The following is a 10,241-nucleotide window of genomic DNA, read 5'->3' on the forward strand; positions in this document are numbered from 1 at the left end:
CTCATTTCTGGTGCTCTTGTCACATTCCAATGTCTGGGAATTTTCCTCCAGGGCTCCCAGACATCCAAGAGTTCTGCAAATAGAATTCAGGGGGATCCATGAATTTGGAGGGGAAAAATTCATACTCAGGCCTGCCCCTGCTTCCAACGATAGCAGTCATTGGAGCTGCCACTGGATCTCTCTTGCTATTTAATGCGTGAGCAAAGATGCCCAAATTCCGTCACAATTCAACAAATTTTAAGGGACTTCCCTGGCGGTCCAGTGGCTAAGACTCCATGGTCCCAGTGCAGGCGACCCCAGTTTGATCTCTGGTCAGGGAACTAGATCCCACGTTCTGCAAATAAGGGTTTGCATGCCGCAACTAGTGATCTTGCATGCTGCTGCAAAGATCAAAGATCTCATATGCCACCAATCAGACCTGGTGCAGCCAAATAAATAGACAAATATTTTTAAAATATTTTGATAACTGTATCCTATGTAATGGATTTATAATGGGTTTCCTTTACCTTCTGAGGGGACTACTTCTTTGTCTTTTAATATTTATTTATTTGTCTGCACTGGGTCTTAGTTGGAACATGATCCTGTGCCCCCTGGATTAAGAGTGCAGAGTCTTAGCTACTGAGCCACCAGGGAAGTTCCCTGAGGGTTTCTCTCTCTCTCTCTTTTTTTTAAAAATAATTTTCTAATTTTTTTTGTTTGTTTTTGCTTTGTTCTGTTTTTTGGCTGCTGTGGGGTCTTAAGTGCGGCATGCAGGATATTTGTTGTTCTGGCTTCTCTCTATCTGTGGCACTCGGCTCAGCAGTTGCAGTGCAGGGACTTAGTTACCCTGTGGCATGTTGGATCTTAGTTCCCCGACCAGGGATCAAACCCACGTCCTCTGGAATCCTCCGAATCCTTGGAAGGTGGATTCTTAACCACTTGACCACCAGGGAAATCCTATGAGGGGTTCTCTTTTAGGCACGTACATACTTTCACTGATAAGGTCCCAAGGCACAAAAAGATGGCCCCTACAAATAAGAGAAATTTTTCAAATTGCCTATCCCAGCCTAAAGCCTGCTGTGGCTCCCCATTGCCCTGAGAAGGAGCCATGCTTCTCCTTGTGGCCTACAGACTCCCTTATGTGCCCCATAAGCTTGCCCCCGCTTCCCTTTCCACCTCATTTATTTATTCATTCACTCATTCACTCCAGCAGCATTTATTGAGCACCTGCTGTATGCCAGGGATGGGAAGCCGTAATGTCAGTGCTGAGACCTGAAGTTTAGGCTGAATCAGGGAGGGAGTTCTAGGCAGAGGGATGAGCAATGAAAAGATGGAGAGAAGTAATAAATTAAAGAAAAAAAGAGAGAAGTAAAATATAAATAAATAAATGAAATTAAAAAAAATTTTATTACCACACTGCGTGACTTGCGGCATCTTAGTTCCCTGACCAGGGACCTAACCTGGGCCCATGGCAGTGAGAGCACAGAGTCCTAACCACTGGTCCTCCACCAGGGAACTCCTTAGAATTTTTTAAAAAAATAAATAGAATGACAACAACAAAGCAAAGATGGAGAGAAATGGAAGTCTCCCAAGTGGAGGTCAGGGAGGGAAAGGTGAGACTCAAAGCTGATGGGTTTGTGGCAGCAGGTCCTGCAGGACCTCCCAGTGGGGGCCTGGGCGTAGCCCTGCAGGCCGTGGGGAGCCCTGGAGCGGTGCAGAGCGGGTCAGATACACCCTCTGGTTTGTTTCAGGAACATCTGACTCTCCTGTCCCTCATAGGCAGAGTGTCATTAGGTAAATTCCAAGTGGGGGACAAATCAGCTGGAGGTTTCCCAATTACAAACCCTCGAACCCTTGGACTCAGAAGGCCTGTTTCTAGAAATCTAGTCTTTCCATGGAAAACCATGAGGATATTCATAGCAGTGTCAACTAAACAGCCAAGATTGGACACAACTCTTTCTGTGGGGCTGGCTTCACTGTTTCTGTGCAGTGGAATACTATGCAGCTGTGAAAAAGAACGAGCTGTGAATTTCAACCAAAGAAACAATGAAAGCAACATCCCTGAAGCATATGGAATGGATTGGAATGAGAAAAGCAATGCATGCCAGGGTGTACAGGAAGTCATCCTTTGAGTGAAATATTGTGCTTTGTGCTCAGCCCTTTGTCATGTCCCACTCTCTGTTACTGTATGGACTATAGCCTGCCAAACTCCTCTGTTCATGGGATTTCCCAGGCAAGAATACTGGAGTGGGTTGATATTTCCTTCTCCAGGAGATCTTCCCCACCCAGAGATTGAATCTGCATCTCCTGCATCTCCGGCATTGCAGATGTATTCTTTAGCCCATTTTTAGTAAAATATTAGAGGAAAAAAAAAATATATATATATACCCATATTTACTTGATTTTCTAGATATCCCCTTCAAAGAATTAAAAAAATAAAAACTGGTGGGGCTTGGATACAAGTTAGGAAAGACAGTTTTTAACAATTAATTTTTGGGGCAGTTGGCAATGACTTCAACAAAACTTCAGCTTCTAGGTAGACCAAGTTTTCTCAGGCCAGCAACTTCCTTTCTCTTTAAAACAGTTTTGCCAAGAAAAGTAGGCTACACCTTGCACCGAGTATATGCTCAGATGTTCAGGTTCAAATTCTTCACCTTGGCTCATGATGGCAGCTGTAAAAGACTTGTTTCATGTTTATTAGGATGGTGGCTCAGATGGTAAAGAATCTGCCCACAATTCAGGAGACCCGGGTTCGATCCTTGGGTTGGGAAGATCCCCTGGAGAAGGGAAGGGGCACCCACTCCAGTATTCTTGCCTGGAGAACCCCATGGACAGAGGAGCCTGGTGGGCTACAGTCCGTGGGGTCGCAGAGAGTTGGACACAACTGAGTGATTAACATTCAAACTAAAAATACCGACAGCACCAGGTGCAGGCGAGGATGTAGAAAAACTGGGCTTCTCAGATGCTGCTGGTGGTGAGACAGGCTGGTACCGAGACCCTTTGCCACAGGGCTTGCAACTGGACAAATGTCTCCTCCAGCAGCAAAATACAAAGAAATTATATGGGACTAAAAATAACTGCATGCATGCACAGTTGGGACAATTATGAACAAAATACAAAAAGACCAAAACCCCACACAGGAGGTGATCACTTAAGCCACCCTTCCATCTTGAACCCTGGACCCACTCCCACCCTCACCCAATATAGGAACCAGCTCCCCCTGCACTCCCGGCGCGAGCAAAAGAACCTGTTATTTATACTCCCTCCACTCCTGCTGCAGCAGGGACCCCAGGAAAGCCTTGCCCGAATTTCTTGTCTGGCCTCTAGTCAATTTCTATTGATGAAGGAGGCCAGGAACTCTGGTTGGGAACAGTGGGAATGCAAAATGGTATAGCCACTCTGGAAAACAGTTTGGTGGTTCTTAAAACACCAGACACACAACCACCATACAACCTGGCAACCCCACTGCTGAGTATTTAGAAATGAAATTTTATGTTCATGTTAAAAAAAAACCAAACATACGTGATTATTTACAGCAGCTTTATTCATCATCACCAATTGCTGGAAACACTCAATTGTCCTTCAATGGGTGAATATAAAATAAACTCGGGTCTATTCATACAATGGAACATTCCTCAGCAACAGAAAGGAACAAACTATTGATACAGGCAACAAAGCTTTAGGCCCCAAAACGTTTTATGTTGCAGCGAAAGAGGCCAGACTCAAAAGGCTACATATCGTATGATTTCAATTATATAACTTTCTCAGAAAACAGATCTCTAGCGTGGGAGAGCAGATCCGTATTTGCCTGGGGCTGGGGGATGGGGCTGGCGGATGGGGCTGGCTGTGAAAGACCAGCAAGGGGGAATTTGGGGGGTTGTTTTATTGTCTGGATAATAAATTTATTATTTATTTATTTATTCAGCTCATTGTCTGGATAACAGATGATGCTCCAGTAATCAGAGCAGTCGTGGGGGATCCTAGGCACTGAGGGGGACCCGGAGGCAATGTCTGATCCAGCTGGAGGGCTTCTCAAAGGAAGGGGCATATAAGCTGAGACTTACAGGCTGGGCTGGAATCAGGCAGGTGAAGGGCCTTCCAGGCAGTGGGAACCGTGTGAACAGAACCCAGAGGAGAGATATTCAGGAAACTGGGTGGCATTAATTTGACTGGAGTATAGAGATTTTTTTCTTTGAGATTCATCCTTTTTTCTAGGGGTTGGAGGAGGCTATGCCGCTGACCTTGTGAGATCTTAGTTTCCCAACCGGCAACTGAACCTGCGCCCTTGGCTGTGGAAGCAGGACGTCCTAACCACTGGACCATCAGGGAATAACCAGAGATTCATCCATTTGTAATTTGAAAACTGGAGAGAAAGGAGACTGGAGAAGTTGGTGGGATCTAACCAGACTTTGTGTCTCAGATGGTAAAAATCTGCCTGCAAGGCAGGAGACTGAGTTTCGATCCCTGGGTTGGGAAAGTCTCCAGGGAAAGGTAATGGCTACCCACTCCAGTATTCTTTGCCTGGAGAATCCCATGGACAGAGGAATCTGGCAGACTACAATGGGTTTGCAGAGTCAGACTAACACTTTCACTTTTTTCTTCCACCAGACTTTATCGCAAGGGCAGTAGGGAGCCATGGGGAAGATTTAGAGCAGGAGAGGGAGGTAGTCAGACTTTCTAAACTTTGTTTTAGAAAGATTGCCAGGGTACTAGAGTGGAGAGTGACTTGGGATGGGGTAGCAAGGAGGAGATGGTGATGGCCTGAAGGAACAAAGCCAGGGGCCAGGGTGGAGAGAAATGGGCAGACTTAAGAGAGACTCAAATGCAGAAAGAACAGAGGCTGCATTTAATCAAAAGCATCTTTCTACTTGGTGCTCTGTAATGATCTATATGGACTTCCCTGGTGGCTCGGTGGTAAAGAATCCACCTGCAATACGGGAGACGTGGGTTCAATCCCTGGGTCAGGAAGATCCCCTGGAGAAGGAAATGGCAACCAGTATTCTTGCCTGGGAAACCCCATGGACAGAGGAACCATGGGGTCTCAAAGAGTCAGACAGGACTTAATGACTAAACAACTATGACTTATATGGGGGACAAATCTAAAAAAAGGGTGGATATATGTATATGTGTAACGAATGCATTTTGCTGCACTGCAGAAACTAACAAAACATTGTAAATCAACTACATTCCAATCGAGATTTTCAAAAGTTAAATGCATTCACTAAAAAAGGTGTTTTCCAGGGACTTCCCTGGTGGTCCAGTGCTTACAACTTTGCACTCTCAATGCAAGGGCCTGGGTTCAACCCCTGGTCAGGGAACTAGATCCCACACGCCACAACAAAGGATCCCAAGTACTGCAACTAAGACTAGACACAGCCAAATAAATATATATATATATATATTTTTTTTAAAGGTGTCTTCCAGTTGCCTATTTAATGAGAGATAACATCTGCGAGGTCTGAAACCAACGAATGTTTGAGGAACTTTTATAGATCAACCGGAACAGGACACTAACCTGAAACCCAGAAAATAGGTCAAGAGCAGAAACAGGTAAAGTCACAAAAGAAGAGCCTACTCAAACCCACCAGGCTGTATCCATTAGACAGACACTGCTTTTTGTATGTTAGTCACACCTCAATAAAGTTTTTGTTTTAAAGGAAGCCCAGGGGATTCCTTGGTGACCTAGTGGTTAGGATTCTGGGCTTTCACTGTGGTGGCCAGGGTTCAATCCCAGGTTGGGGAACTGAGACCCTGCAAGTTGAGCAGCATGGCCAATTAATTTAAAAAATTATAAAAAGGAAGCCCAGAAGATGCATGAGCTTGTAAAGAGATGCTCACACTTATCAATGCTCAGAAACACCCAGGTTTGGGGGCTACCTTGGTGGCTCAGTGGTTAAGATTGGTGGTCAGTGGTTAAGAATCTGCCAGCCAATGTAAGGAACATAGGTTCGATCCCTGGTTTGGGAAGATACACGCTGGGCAGCAACTGAGTCCCATGCACTGCAACTACTGAGCCCACGTGCCAACAGCTACAAAAGTCTGTGCTCTGCAACAAGAAAAGCTACTGCAATGACAAGACCTCACACAACAAGCAATAAAGAGTAGCCCCCGCTCCCCACAACTAGAGAAAACCCGCAAACAGCATCGAAAACCTGCACACTACAAGAAAAACCCAGCTCAGCCAAAAAAAAAAATGCAGGTTGGAACAAGATGTCACTTTATAGTTCCCAGGTTCATCAAAATTAAACAGCACGATAATGCTCTGGCCTGCCTTGCTCCTGTTCTAGTGGGAAGGAAAGCAGTTTGTGATGATGTCATTGAATGCTTTTGTTAGCCAGGAGGGCGGGCTGGGGGTGGGGGGCAAGGGCAATAGCATCTGTAATGATCATGCATCAGATACAGGGGGTACATCTACCCCCAACAGACAGCGCAGTGCAGAGCTCCCCTCGGCTCTGCCCTCAGGATCTAGCCAAAATCTGAACACTTCTCTCCTTTTCTTCAGCTCCCATTCTCCAACAGCCTCCTTCAGGGCTCACTTGGACCAGTGCAGTCACCTTAGCAACTGTACCTTAAGCCCCCGCATTCGGTCCTTCCTGTAGCAGCCAGAGGGTGCCTGAGCAACTGAGTCAGATCCCAGCCGTCTTCTGCTCAGAATCTTCCATGGCTCCCATCTCCCTGTGGGTTAAAGGCCAAGTCCTCCCATGTTCCCCAAGGCCCTACACAGCCTGCTTTTCCACCTCCCTACCCTCATCGCCTCCGAATCCCCCACACTCGCTCACTCAGCTCTGACCACGCCTCCCTGTTCCACACATGGTTCTGCCCCAGGACCTTTGGACCTGCTGTCTCCTCTGCTTGGAATGCTCTTCCCCCAGGTAACCACAGGGATCCTTCCCTTCCTTCCTCTTTCAGCTCTTTAATTAATGACCCCAGAGAGACTTCCCTGGTGGCCCAGTGGTTAAGGATCCACCTTACAATGCAGAGATTGTGGGTTCAATCCCTGGTCAGGGAACTAAGATCCCACACGCCACAGGGCAACTAAGCCCACGAGCTACTAGAGTCAGCTCTGCTATGAAAAATCCTACATGATATAATGAAGATCTTGTGTGCCAAAACTAAGACCTGATGCAGCCAAATAAAAATAAATATTTTTAGAAAATATGGTGGGTGGTGGTTTAGTTGCTAAGTCGTGTCTAATTCTTGAGACCCCATAGACTGTGCTGCCTACCAGTCTCCTCTGTCCATGTCCAGACAGGAATACTGGAGTAGGTAGCCATTTCCTTTTCCAGGGGATCTTCCTGACCCAAGGATAGAATCCAGGGCTCCTGCATTGCAGGTGGTTTCTTTACCTACTGAGCCACCAGGGAAGCTCAGTGTAAATTACATTGAAAACAAAGACCCCAGAGACATGTTTCCTGACCACCCAGGAGAAGACAGTTCTTCTCTGATCCTGCTTTCTTTTTCTTCTCAGTACATCTCTCCACTCGACATGTTATATTATATCACACATCTGTTTGTCTTCTCCCAGCCCCATCTCACAAAGATGTCAGCTCCAGGCAGGCAGGGATGCTTGTCTGCCTTGCCAACCTCTGTGTCCTCAGTCCTAGAACAGAGCCAGTGTCCAATGAATCAAACTCAGGCTCAGAGAGGTGAAGTCATCTTTTCAAGACCACACAGCAGGTAAGTGGTAAAGCTGGGAGTCATGGGAAGATTTATTAAAAAAAAAAAAAAACTTAAAAAAATTTATTTATGGGGGGAGGAAGGAGACAGTGGGATGTATGGAGAAAGTAACATGGAAACATACATTACCATATGTAAAATAGATAGCCATTGGGAATTTGCTGTATGACTCGGGGAACTCACACCAGGGCTCTGTAACAACCTAGAGAAGTGTGATGGGGAGGGAGGTTCAAGAGGGAGAGGACATAAGTATACCTATGGCTGATTCGTGTTGATGTTTGGCAGAAACCAACATAATACTATAAAGCAATTATTCTTCAATTAAAAATAAATACATTTAAAACATATTTACTTATTTATAAGTAAAGAAGCTGTGCCCAGTCTTCTTTGCGACATGCAAGATCTTTGATCTTCCTTGCAGCGTGAGTTCTTTAGTTGCAGCAAGCAAAGTCTTAGTTGCAGTACGTGAACTTTTGGCTGTGGCATGTGGGATTTAGTTCCCTGACCAGGAATTGAACCCTGGCCCCTATGTATTGGGAGCACAGAGTCTTAACCACTGGACCACCAGGGAATTCCCCCACAGGGGGGATTTAGAGCAGTCCTATGTGAGTCCAGCTCTGTGCTCATAACCATCTGGAGGCAGAGGAGAGACCCTGCAGTGGGTGGCAGGTTCTCACTCCAGCAGCTCTGGGCCAGGATCAGTCCTGTGCTATGAACCTCACCTGGCTTCATTCTCTCACTAGTACACCCTTCCCATTTTACAGTCAAGGAAACCAAGACTCCAAGAAGGGGTTTTTAATCCCCTGATGTAACAATTTTGGCACAAGATTAAGTCCTCCAATTCTGGGGTTCAACTGACCTTGATGTGACGAATACATGGAAATAGGATGCAGAAATCACGGAAGGACTCCTGTGGAGGTGACACTGAAAGCTGAGGGATAAATAGGGCTATGGCAGACTTGCCATTGAGATCCTGTTGGAGAAGACTCTTGGGAGTCCCTTGGACTGCAAGGAGATCCAACCAGTCCATCCTAAAGGAGGTCAGTCCTGGGTGTTCATTGGAAGGACTGATGTTGAAGCTGAAACTCCAATACTTTGGCCACCTGATGCAAAGAACTGACTCATTTGAAAAGACCCTGATGCTGGGAAAGATTGAAGGCAGGAGAGGTGGACGACAGAGGAAGAGATGGTTGGATGGCATCACCGACTCAATGGATATGAGTTTGGATAAACTTCAGGAGTTGGTGATGGACAGGGAAGCCTGGTGTGCTGCGGTTCATGGGGTCTCAAAGAGTCGGACACGACTGAGTGATTGACCTGAACTGAACTGAACACGCAGATGGCTGTATCAGATGGTTTTCTCTGGAGAAGGGGAGAAGTATCTGAGAATTAATGGCCTCTGGGAGCAGCCTTTGCCCGATGGCTGATGGGGGTGGTGGGGCTGGATGAACACCCCAGCTCCCTCTCCCGCAGGTGGTTTCACTGAGGTGTGTGTCCTGCACTAGCTCCCAGAGGTCCTGAATGCTGAAACTGTACCTCCAGCAGTGAAAGCACTAACCACTGGGAAGCCAGGGAATTCCCACCAAAATTCATGGGCTGGAACTTCAGTTCCAGTGGTTAAGACTCCAAGCTTCCAAGGCAGGGGACGTGTGTTCAATTACTGGTCACAGATTAAGATCCCACATGCTGTGCTGCTGCTAAGTCGCTTCAGTCGTGTCCGACTCTGTGTGACCCCATAGACGGCAGCCCACCAGGCTCCCCATCCCTGGGATTCTCCAGGCAAGAACACTGGAGTGGGTTGCCATTTCCTTCTTCAATGCATGAAAGTGAAAAGTGAAAGTGAAGTCGCTCAGTCGTGTCCGACTCTTAGCGACCCCATGGACTGCAGCCTACCAGGCTCCTCTGTCCATGGGATTTTCCAGGCAAGAGTACCGGAGTGGGGTGCCATTGCCTTCTCCGCCACATGCTATGAGGCAGGGTCAAAAATAAGTAAGTAAACAAGTATTTTAAAAAGCACACAAAATTTATGTGTTTAAGCCCTATTTCCCAGGACCTCGGAATGGAACTGTATTTGGAGAATGGGGTTTTTTTTTATTGGAGTATAATTGATTTACTATGTTGTATTAGTTCTTACTGTACAGCAAAACGAATCAGTTACACATACACATATATCCACTCTTTTTTAGATTCTGTTCTCGTATAGGTGATTACAGATATTGAGTAAAGTTCCCTGTGCTACGCTGTGTAGCTCCTTCTTAAGTTATCGGTTTTGTACATGTATTTGTGTGTGCGCTCAATCATGTCCGACTCTTTTGGGACCCCATGAACAGTAGCCCACCAAGTTGCTCTGTTCGTGGGATTTTCCAGGCAAGAATACTGGAGTGGGTTGCCATCCCCTTCTCCAGGGGATCTTCCCAACCGAGGGATTGAACCCAGGTCTCTTGAGTCTCCTGCATTGGCAGATGGATTCTTTACCACTGGCACCACCTGAGAAGCCCCATTATATATATGCTGCTGCTGCTGCTAAGTCGCTTCAGTTGTGTCCGACTCTGTGGGACCCCATAGACGGCAGCCCACCAGCCTCC

This window comes from Bos mutus, chromosome 7 (genome assembly GCF_027580195.1).
Source record: "Bos mutus isolate GX-2022 chromosome 7, NWIPB_WYAK_1.1, whole genome shotgun sequence".
NCBI classification, from domain to species: Eukaryota; Metazoa; Chordata; class Mammalia; order Artiodactyla; family Bovidae; genus Bos; species Bos mutus.